Source organism: Fukomys damarensis, unplaced genomic scaffold (assembly GCF_012274545.1).
Source record: "Fukomys damarensis isolate Sample0158 unplaced genomic scaffold, DMR_v1.0_HiC HiC_scaffold_38, whole genome shotgun sequence".
In the NCBI taxonomy this organism is placed as follows: Eukaryota; Metazoa; Chordata; class Mammalia; order Rodentia; family Bathyergidae; genus Fukomys; species Fukomys damarensis.
In genome coordinates, this window is record NW_022900950.1 from 56,798,626 (window position 1) to 56,810,269 (window position 11,644).

The window sequence follows — 11,644 nt, forward strand, 5'->3', positions numbered from 1 at the left end:
AGATCATAACTTTGTGAGGGTACTCATAAATGAGCTCATAATTTAATGGGTTAATAGTAGTTGGGAACTATTCAGGTGAAGTAGGTCCTGGGGTCCTAAGCTTGAGGAATATATCTGATCAGTAATTCCTTCCTTTTTAGAGACCTCCCCTGCTCTCCACTTCCTGGTTACCATGAGCTGAGTAGTTTTCTTCTGCCATAGTTTTTGCATCATGATTCTCTTGCCTTAGAGCAAGCTGACTATAGTCTGAAATTGTGAGCCAAAATAAATATCTCCTTCTTTAAGTTGCAGATGTCAGGTATTTTGCTGGGAAAGCTGACTAACACAATCCCATTTTACTTATTATGCTACAGACCTATTGTGGCTCCCCCCCCCCCACGAAATACTACATTTAGTTTAAGGAAATGTTCCTGTATTTTTGTGATTTTTTTTCTTTTCTTTTGCTCACTTCTGTTATTAGTTGAATGGTGAAGCTCATGAATGATGGTTTGCTAATGTTTTTTTCTATGTTTCACTCTAACTTTTGCTGTTATTTCTTAAACTCTCAAGTATATTCCTAATATTATTTTCCATTTTTCTTTAGTTCTGTTTTTAATGTCATGGGTGTGTCTCTTAGTTACTTTCTCAGTGCTGAGACACAGTGCCCAACACCCATCATTTAAAGGAGGAAAAGGTTTACTTCGGCTCAGTTTGTACAGGTTCCAGTTCGTAGTTGGCTGGCACCAGGGCAGGACAGCACGGCAGAGGGGACTGCTCATGGGATGGCAGCAGGAAGTGGACAGCGATCAAGGAGGAGGGAGGAAGGTAGACCCTCACCCTCATCAGGCCTCACCCCCTAATGACCACTTCCTCCAACATTCAACTTAGCTATAAACTCATTCATAGACTAATCCACTGACGAATATCAAACACCCAAGATCCCAAGATCCAATCAACTCCCCAAAGCCCCAGCTATGAACCTGTGAGCCTTTGGAGGGACATTTAGACATAAACTATAACAGGGTAGTTGCTTTTGAAATTTCTTTCTTTCTTTCTTTCTTTTTTCTTTTTTTTTTTTTTTTTTGTACCGGGGATTGAACTCAGGTCCTTGCGCTTGCAAGGCAGGCCACCGAACCACTGAGCTAAATCCCTGGCGAAATTTTTCTTTCTGTTTATAATTTCCAGAAATTTTCTCATTCTTAGAATTTACTCTTTCTCTGTGCTTTTTAATTTACTTGGTAACATTTATACAATGTCATCTCTTATAGCTTTTTGAAGATGCACGGCCATTTAAAGTCCCTTCTACTCCATAACCCCTGTTTCCTCCTAATTGTTTTTTATTTTTATATCAATTTATTTATTTATTTATGGTGCTGGTGTTGAATTCAGGGTCTTGCACATGCTTGCCACTCTGTTGGTTTTTTTTTTTTTCCTTTTGGTACTGGAAATCGAACTTGGGTACTTGAGCTTGTGAAGTAGGTGGTGGAACCACTGAGCTCAGTCCCCAGCCCAGCATTGTTTCTTTTATCTATTTGTTCATTCCCCAAAAATCTTTCTTTATTACCAGTTTTCCAGTCATATTCCTTCCAAGTCCCCGATCCTCTAGTCAGAGTTTTTTTATCTATTTTTGCTCACAGTCTTGAGGCTTTTTTTTTTTATCATTTTTTATATTGGTTGTTTTTCTTAGATATCTGCAAAATTATCTTTCATTTATACCTCTGTGCAATGCACTGAAAAGGTGATTTTATTCTGCTTGCTCATGGACAAGGTCTATTTACTATCAGACTCTATTACAGGTTAAGAACAGAGACACTTTTTTAGGAATTTCCCTACATGTAGGAATCTATAAATCTTTTCCCTTACACTATCCAACGTGCCTACTTATATCACTGAGTTCTCAGTAAATATAGAGAGCTGTACCTTAACTTGCTGTAGTGGCTACATAGCCTCATCTGTACTCTCAGGTTTGCCCTGATCTCCATGTGCAGTATTTATCCAATTAACTCTCTGCAGAAGGATTATCTCCTGTTTTCCTTTATCATTAGGAAGAGGTAATTACCTAGATGCAAAAGCTACAGGCCATTGAGGATCCAGCTGTTTCTTCTAAACACTTTCATTTAGAGCTAACTGGTGCAGTGATTCCTGAGTCTTCCCTAGATCTGCTTCTTATTTGTTGGTATGCTTCATATTTTTTGTTTGTTTGTTTTTCTCATTGAGTTTATTGGTACATTTTAGGTATACAGTACAGTTACATCATTTTTGGGATCTTGTACCTTTACATGACAGGCCTTGGTTCTCATTTTTTCCCCTTACACTGCCCTCCCTCCAACCCTCTCCTCCCTTCCCTATTTACAAATACTTTATTTCCATTTTTTAATTTTTGCTTCATGTTTTTGTAGGTATCATCTTTTTCTTATTTGTTAAATCAGGGATTACTCCAATGTTACCTTGCCATCTTCCAAATTTGGGTGAATATGTTTTGCATTCTTTTCTCCTGTTTTCTTTATATGGTTACTTTACATGTTTAGTATTGTTAAACTCTTTTTGTAGCCACAAGGAAGAATTGTATATAAAGACACACATTGGACCTGTGCTGTTTTTCAAAGAAATGTTGATTTTTAACATATGTACAAAACAATATCCACTAATATTTTAAAGTTATAATGCCTTATTAATTTACATATTCACCTTGTGTAAGAGTCAGTGCCTACTAGAGAAGCATATTTAATAAAAGATTTTCAAATTTGTAAGAATTTATAAGATTGGCTTACAGTGGCTGCCCACAGAGTTAGGTGTGGAAGGGTGATAAGGTATATCTGTGCACTGTGGACCTGAAGGATCCAGCTGAAAGCCTGGGCTTAGTGCAATGTCCTTTGTGAGTTTTTATCAGGGGAACAAAGGGTCTGCAATGGAAGGTGGAAGGGTCTGTGCTGGAGGCTTAAGAGTCTGTACTGGAAACCAAGAAATGATGTTCAAGGTGAAAACAAATACTTGAGCTCCTCTGAAGAAATAGAAGCAGTCCTTCCTTTATTGTTTCCTTTTTATACCATTTTGGCAAAAAACCTTCAGAATTTTATTAACCCAATTTAGTTTGCATTACTTAATCAAGCTGACATAATCAGTTAACAATCACAATCCACTCTTGGTCAACAACCAGATATATTTCTTTAAACCATAGTCTGTAGACACAAAGACCAGTTCATAATTACTTGTATCATGTTGCAACTATCCTGTGTAAAAATGAAAACATACCAACTGACTTTCCACAATAGAAGACAGGTTTTCTTTAGGTTATGCTTACTCCTATTATTTCATAACCTTAACATTGTAACTTAGGTTTAACAATATTATTTTAAAAATCATTTATCAACATTATATAATGGTAGAAGCATATTGGGAGAGAACTACTACAATTGAAACTACCTTCTTCTACCCGTTCTGTATTTCCTTGGCCTTTAGCAAGCACCTCAGCACATTTTGGTACTTTTCCTGTTGGGTTAACCTTGCCTCCATTACTGAAGTTTTTGGTCATTCAGCCTGGACTGGGTTTAATTTTCCATGGATGTTAATAATAAGTAATAATAATACTAGCAGTTTCCTTAAAGGTTCTCCTACCCTCCAAGTACATACTTTCTTTCCTCTGTTGTTGAGTAATAGTCCAACTTTCCCTTGACAGTATGGGCCAATCACCCCTGCCAATACTGTAACTCCCATTTTTGGCTTGCTTCCTCAGAAGTATGAGGAGACCAAAATGACTGGGGTGGTGGTGGGGAGGCTGAGTTTCCATTACAATGGCATCACTGTTGTGCTTCCTGGTACAAGCCTTCTTCCCTCTGGAACTAAGACTTCTCAGCAAGCAGAGTATAAGGTTCTGGGAACAGAAGGTAAAAATTTTTCTAGTGGATCACTAGAGAGAGTGATGAATTGTACTATGCCCACTTCCACTTCTATTCCTGGACCCATGAATCCTGGCTGTAGGAGACACACTGCCATATAACGAGCAGCAATTCTAAGCCCACATAGCCTTTTGGAGAATCTTTCCCCAGCTCTGCAAGCTATTGCCACCTAGCTGGTACTGTAACTGTGTCTTAAAAAAATCATCCCTTCTTTCTATTAGTCCAACCACTTCCGGATGATGAGGAGCATGGTGAGACCAGTGAATTCCATGAGCATGAGCCCATTGACTCACTTCTTTAGCTGTAAAATGTGTTCCTTGCTCAGAAGCAATACTGTGTGGAATACCATGATAATGGATATGGACTTTTCTTAACCTATGAATGGTACTTTTGGCAGAAGCATTGCATGTAAGGAAGGGCAAATCCATATCTAGAATAAGTGTCCATGTCAATAAGGACAAAGTTTAGTTATTTCTATGTTGGAAGCAGTACATTGTAATTAACCTGCCACCAGTTCACAGGCTGATTGCCCTGGTGAACGGCGCCATATGTAGGACTAAGCATTGGTCTCTGCTGATGGCACACTGGGCATTCAGCAGAGGCTGTAGCCAGATCAGAGTTGGTGAGTGGAAGTCCATGTTGCTGAGCCCACACATAGCCTTCATCTCTGCCTCTATGGCTACTCTGTTTATGTGGCCATTCATGAATGACGGGGTGGTTGAAGAAAGAGGTCGATCACAATCTACAGAATGGGTCATCTTATTCACTTGATTGTTCCAAGTCTTCTTCTGCTGAGGTCCTATTCTGGTGAGCATTTATACTGGTTTCAATTTTTTTTTTACATCCTTTGTTCATATAGAGTGATCTACTCACACATCTCTTCCCCAAATATCTTTCTTCGTTACCAATTTTCCGGTTATATTCCTTCCAAGTCCCTGATCCTCTAGTCAGACTATTAGCTACAGCCCATGAATTATTATGCAGTCACATAGCTGCCCATTTCGCCTTCCAGACAAAATGTACTATCAGGTACACCCCAAAATTTCTGTCCATTGTGAAGATTTCCCCTCACCATTGTCCTTCAGGGATATCCTGAAATGGGGCTTTAATGCTACAGCTGTTCATTTGTGAGTGGTGCCTGCACAAAGGGCAGAACCATCCATAAACTGGGCCCTAGCCTTCTCTTCCTCTGACAGCTGATCTTATGATATAACCCATGAGGCCAAGGTGTATGCTGGGAAACAATGCAATATAGCAAGAGTAAGAGCCATGCACATCTGGGAAACTTCTTCATATAACTTACTTGTACCAACCTTATGACTCAGTGGATCATGATTGTCAACGCAGGTCACATAGTAACCTGATATCCCATAGTTAAACATTCAGTTTGAACTAGTGTACAGTAGCAGGCCAGGAGCTAGCTGTGTTTTAAAAAGAGAGTAGTTGTCTGAAGATGATGGCAGAAATTTGCTCCAAAATTCTGAAGGCCTCCACTGCAAGTCACCTATGGGGCCTGCTAGAGACTCCAAATAGCATCTCTACCTGCCATTGATATTTCAAGGACCTTCACTGGACCCGCTGGACCATATGACCCCACCCTGTACAGTAACCAGTACCTGTTGCAGAGCCTTTTCTTTTTTGGCGGGGGGCTTAGTCAAAACTAAAAGCTTTCTGACTCACTTGGTAAATGAGCCAGAGTAAAACACCTCAGTAAGGAATGTTTTGCCTCCAAATCTAAGTAGGCCCACTAGGCATAATGCCTCATTTTTGGCTGTAGAGGGAGCTACATGTATCCATTTATCTTTTACTTTGAATGGGATATCGCTACATGCCCTACACCACTGCTCTAGAAATTTCACTGAGGTAGAAAGACCTTGAATTTTAGTTGGATTTATTTCCCATCCTCTGGCTCTTAAATGCTTTACTAACAAATCCAGAGTGCTTGCTACCTTCTGTTTACTTGGCCTAATCAGCACAATATTATCAATACAAGGGACTAGTGTGATACTTTGTGGGAGAGAAAGATTAAGAGCCCTGCAAATTAAATTGTGACACAGGGCTGTATAGTTAATATAACCCTGAGGTTGGACAGTGAAGGTGTATTACTGGACTTGCCATCTGAAAGCCAATTATTTCTGATGGACCTTAGGGATAGGTACCGAGAAGAAGGCATTTGCCAAATCAGTAGCTGCATACCAAGTGCTGGGAGATGTGTTAATCTGCTCAAGCAAGGAAACCGCTTCTGGTAAAGCAGCTGCAATTGAAGTCACCACATAACTTAGTTTATGGTAATCTACCTTCATTCTGTAAGACCCATTCATCTTCTGCACAAGGCAAACTGGAAAATTAAATGGAGATGTGGTGAGGACTACCACCCCTGCATCCTTCAAGTCCTGGATAGTAGCACTAATCTCTGCCATCCCTCCAAAGATGATACACTGTTTCTGATTTACTCCTTTACCAGGTAAAGGGAATTCTAATGGCTTTAATTTGGCCTATCCAACCATAATAGCCCTCACATTACAGATTAAGGAACTGATGTGAGGATTCGCCAAGTACTGAACATATCTATCCCTATTATGCATTCTAGAAAAGGGGGAATGACTGCAGGATGAATTCGAGGACATACTCCATGCATTTGATTCACTGTGAGTTGGAACTTTGCTAAAATTATGTTGCTCTCCTGACCTCCATTGGCCCCTACTCTTACTGGAAGCCCACAGTGATATTTTGGACCCCCTGAAATCAGCATCCATTCAAAACTAATGTCTAGTAGTCCTTGAAATATCTGATCATTTCCCTTTCCCTGGTATACAGTCACTAGGACAAAAGACCTTAGGTCCCTTTGGGCAAAGAAGAGAGAAAGATTGATTGACTGTATAAATTTTTGGCATGCCAGGGTCCTTCCCCAAGAAGATTTGACCTTTATTTCATTCAAGGGGTTATGTGTCTGTAAATTGGCTCAAATCCAGACACAGGTTGAAGGCCATAATTTCCTGTTACTGTGATATAAAGTAGATTTCTATTCATTTTTCCTTGAGTTTTTTTCAGTTTTATATATATGTAGGAAAATTTTTGTAGGCTTCCTGTCTATTACACTTTCGTAAACACCTTTCCAATCAGCCAACACCATAGATCTACGTAAGTCAGTCCATTCTGGTCATTGTTCGGCTTCTGCTGTCCATTTCACTAAGTACATGTCCACCCTGCCTTTGGAAACTGAGTGCTGCCACTTGACCATTGCCACTGTGGGATCCAATCAAAAGTTAAGTTTCCCAATTGAGTAACTCACAGTGAGGTCTGGCATACAGAAAACAATGACAAAAATCTTTCATCGGTTTCTTAAGGTGTTAGTACAGGGTACATATTCTCCATCTCAGTGTAGCAGATTAGGTTTGACATGACAAATCTATACCCGATTTCCCATTTCCGTAAGCCTCTTAATCCCCTCATCAATAATAAACCATGAAATATCATGCATCACTAACTCATTTATAGTAGGCCATTTTTTGATCCATACTTCTGCCAACCAGACAAATAAGACAACACTATTCTTTACTCCATGAGCGGCAACAGTAAATTCAGAATCCCTGCTTACTGGGAAAATATCAACAAATTCAGTCTGATCCACGTGTGTATTTTTGTCAAAATTGTCCATTCCCACACTTGCTCATCAGGCTTCCTCTTAGAAAACTCAAGGAGTTCTTTGTAAGAATAGTAGACAGTCTCATGGGTAATAATTTGTACCTCACCCTTGGTAGCTTTCTGTGATTTAAGCATGTTAGAGGCAAAAGTGGGTCATGAGAGAGGGTACTGATCAGTGTCAGTATTATCATACTTGGTCAACACAGGATTAGTTTCTCAGGAGAAGCCAACATTACAATGCGTGGAGATGGGGATACCTCTGCCACTGTGAAAAAGGAAATCTCTTTCTCTGGCAAAATAATCTCATTTGAATTTAGGAGCTCAACATCCTCAGCCTTAGCAAGATCCTTCCAAACATCTCCATTGCATTTTATGTGAATCCATTCTTTTCTGATCAGTGTCTTCATTTTTATTTCAGATACTTTTCAAGGACGAGCATTAAATTTACACTGTATTTCTGCCAATTGAATTATGAGCACTGGTATTTCAGTTTTTGCTGTATTGGCCCTGAGGCTAAAAGAGAACAGATTCTCATTCAGAACACACTTACAAACTTTTTTTTTCTCTCTTTGAGTTTATTTTTACATTTTAGGCATATAGTACAGTTATATTCATCATTGGGATCTTGTACCTTTACATGACAGGTCTTGGTTCTCATTTTTTTCCCCTTACAAACTTTAAAATTAAAAAAAAAATAATTAAGTTTATTGGTACCTTTTAGATATACAATATGACGATATTCATCATTGGGAATTTGTGCCTTTACATGATGTATTATGCTTATTTTTTTTCCCATTTTCCTGCCCTCCGTTCAACCCCTCCCTCCCTCTATTTACAAAGACTTTGTTGCTACTTTTTCCTTTTCTCATATTTATTCTTTGCCAATCTTTCCTTTCCTCCTCTCCCACTTCCTTTTCCCTTTTAGACATTTTCTTCCTTTTTCACATTATCTATTACATATGGAACTGCTTTTATATGAATCTTTGAGCTCCTTTATTAATTTGTCTTCACAATCAGAAGGTGTTAGATTTCCTACGGATGTTTTGAGCTCATTGTTTCCCTTCAATAGTTTGTCCAGAGACATTCCGAGCAACCAGCCAGCATCGTTACATTTTCTACCTTGACAAAAATATTCAAAAGTTTTATGTATGGAATTGCTAAACTCCTTACATCTCCTAAGTGGTTAATGAAGATAATCAAATGAATCTACATTAAGTATTACTTTGAACAGTTCACACCAAGGACTATCAGTATTCTCCACAGTATTAGAAAAAGACGCCAAGGCAACTTTAGGTCTCATCAAATTAGAGAATCAACTCCAGGAACCTCTAAAGCCATTAAAGAATTTCACTGTTACAATTCTGTTTCTCTAGAGCCACTCCTGGTACCAGAATCTGTAAGAGTCCAGAGAAATAGAGAAATAGATTTTAATGGAAAATATATAAATATATAAGAATTTATAAGATTGGCTTACAATGGCTGCCCACAGCGTCAGGTGTGGAAGAGTACAAAAGGGCTGTTTGTGCACTGGGGATCTATCCAAAGGACACAGTCAAAGGCTTGAAGCTCAGTGTAGTGTCCTGTATGAGTCTATACGAAGGAGACAAAAGAGTCTGTGATAGAAGACAGAAGGGTTTGTGCGCGAGGTTTAGGAATCTGTTGTGGAAGTCAGGAGATAATGTCCAAGGTGATGGCAAAGACTGGACCTCCTCTGAAGAAATAGAACTAATCCTTCCTTTATTGTTTCCCTTGTATATCATTCTGGTGACAATCCTCCCTAGGATGAGCCTTCCATACCCAGAACTATGCCAAGCCAATTTATTTGGGAATTTCTTACTCATGCTGACAGAATCATTAAACAATTACATTGTGTCTTCATTTCAACTGTGTTGATTTGTGTGGAATTATTCAGCTCAGGTGAGCAGGATGCAATTGTAAGGATGTATATATGTGTATGTGTGTGTGTGTGTGTGTGTGTGTGTGCATGTGTGAGCGTGTGTGGGTATATATGTGTGTATGTATATATACATATAATATATATGTATACATATTAGATACATATATTTATATAATTATACATATACACAAAGCCCAGGAGAAATTTGAATACTTTCCATTATATCTGTTTATGGGGAACTAGTCTAGAAATATGAGGGAAAAAGGAAGGAAACGTTAAGCAGAAACTGTAGCCGGTAAAAAGGATTAAGTACCTAGAAGACAGGGTACTGTATAACAATTAATTAATTAATTCTGTACAATGATAAAAATATAAAGGATAATTTATCAAAAATACATATTTTGCAAATTTTCTGAAAACTTTGGTGATACAGACAACTCTATATGTGTGTTTATGGGCATAAATATATCCGTGTGCATACACAGACTTTTCTCTCTTAATGATGATGTTATTTTCCTATGCCCAAGTCATTAAATAAACCGGTTGCTAAGTGAGAAATTGCATCTCATAGTGCATTGCAACATACAGAACAAAAAATGGTCAAACTTCAAGTTGACTGTTTTTATTTGCATAACTCTTATACACAGTACTGTAACAAATGACAGAACTTAAAACTATAATACTGTGCTATATGATACAATTAGCAAAACTTATAGTACTGTCTAAGCAAGGTGTACTATACAAACAAGGACACTGAGGCACTTTAAAGAAGATAAAGAACTATACCAAAAAGAAAAGACAATTTGTAATTCTGAGGGGTAAGTCATGCTTCTAAACAGTGGTTAAAAAGGTAAGTCATTAAAGGAGGAATATTTGCATACATATAGTGTTTAAGCATAAACATTTTTGTATCAACACCTATAGTTATATAATATTTTTAAAAGAATGCCAGATAAAACCAAAACTTTTACATTTAGTTTGTAGGTATCTAACATAACTTTAACTTGAAGGCCCAGTGCTATTATACTTAACCCAAAATGTTGGAAACTATGAAAGAAACATTTTTACAAAGAAACATTCAACATTCAGGAGGAAAAGGTCATATTTTATATTATTGAAAATAATTAAAGATAGTTCACGAATGAAAAAAATATCTGTAAAATGAGATTTGTTAACTTTTCAAACTGCTGTTTATATGTTAAAAATTACTTCTGTTAGAATATCATATTACAATACTAAGGTATAATAAGCAATAGTTGGCAATATATTTATTGAATTTTTTTAGACCAAATAATAAAATATATTTAAAGTTTTATAGATTGCACATACCTTTATGCATGCATATTCTTTGTGAATTATTGGGAATATATTTAAAATTAAAATTTAAAATAAAAATTTTTTTGGTACTAGAGATTGAATTTAGGATCCTGGGCTTCTAAGGTATAATAAGCAATAGTTGGCAATATATTTATTGAATTTTTTTAGACCAAATAATAAAATATATTTAAAGTTTTATAGATTGCACATACCTTTATGCATGCATATTCTTTGTGAATTATTGGGAATATATTTAAAATTAAAATTTAAAATAAAAATTTTTTTGGTACTAGAGATTGAATTTAGGATCCTGGGCTTTTAAGGCAGGTATGGCAAAATCAAGTTTTATAATTAATATTATAAAATTATAATTGTAAATTATACATATATTTAAAAAATATTTTATTGGGAATAAATTGAAATTCTCATATCTTCACATTGATATAAGTGAATTAAGTTAAGATTAGAAATCATCTGGCAGATTCTACAACTTGTTTCAATGTTACTGTATTTAATTATTCAGTTTCTACTTCCTCTGTCAACATGTTGTTTTATGCATTTTCTCATAAATGGATTTGTTAAGTGCCACTTTTATGTTTTCCTAATCTTAATATCTAATAGTAATCTCAAATTATAGTGAATTAAATATGTATAAAAGAAAAGGCTGAAAGTAAAGTTCTAAATTCACTGAAAAATCTTATTGGTTTTTCAAAAGTAAATATTTCAATAAGTGTGAAAACTATAGGGTATTGATTAGAGAAACTTAAACCATTGGTGAGTTCAAAGTTAAAATAATTGGAATACTAGTGAGTGAACACAATCTATGCCTATCATAAAAAAGTTGCTCTATGAAAATCAATAACTTTCTTTGCAAATACAAGAAAATTTATGGGCAATCGATTTAAAACAT

At 36.7% G+C, this 11,644-nt stretch overlaps 1 pseudogene; it reads right to left on the reverse strand.

Moving 5' to 3' along the window:
- Positions 1–3,828: 3,828 nt before the first annotated feature.
- Positions 3,829–6,627, reverse strand: LOC104871137 (annotated as a pseudogene).
- Positions 6,628–11,644: the final 5,017 nt, after the last annotated feature.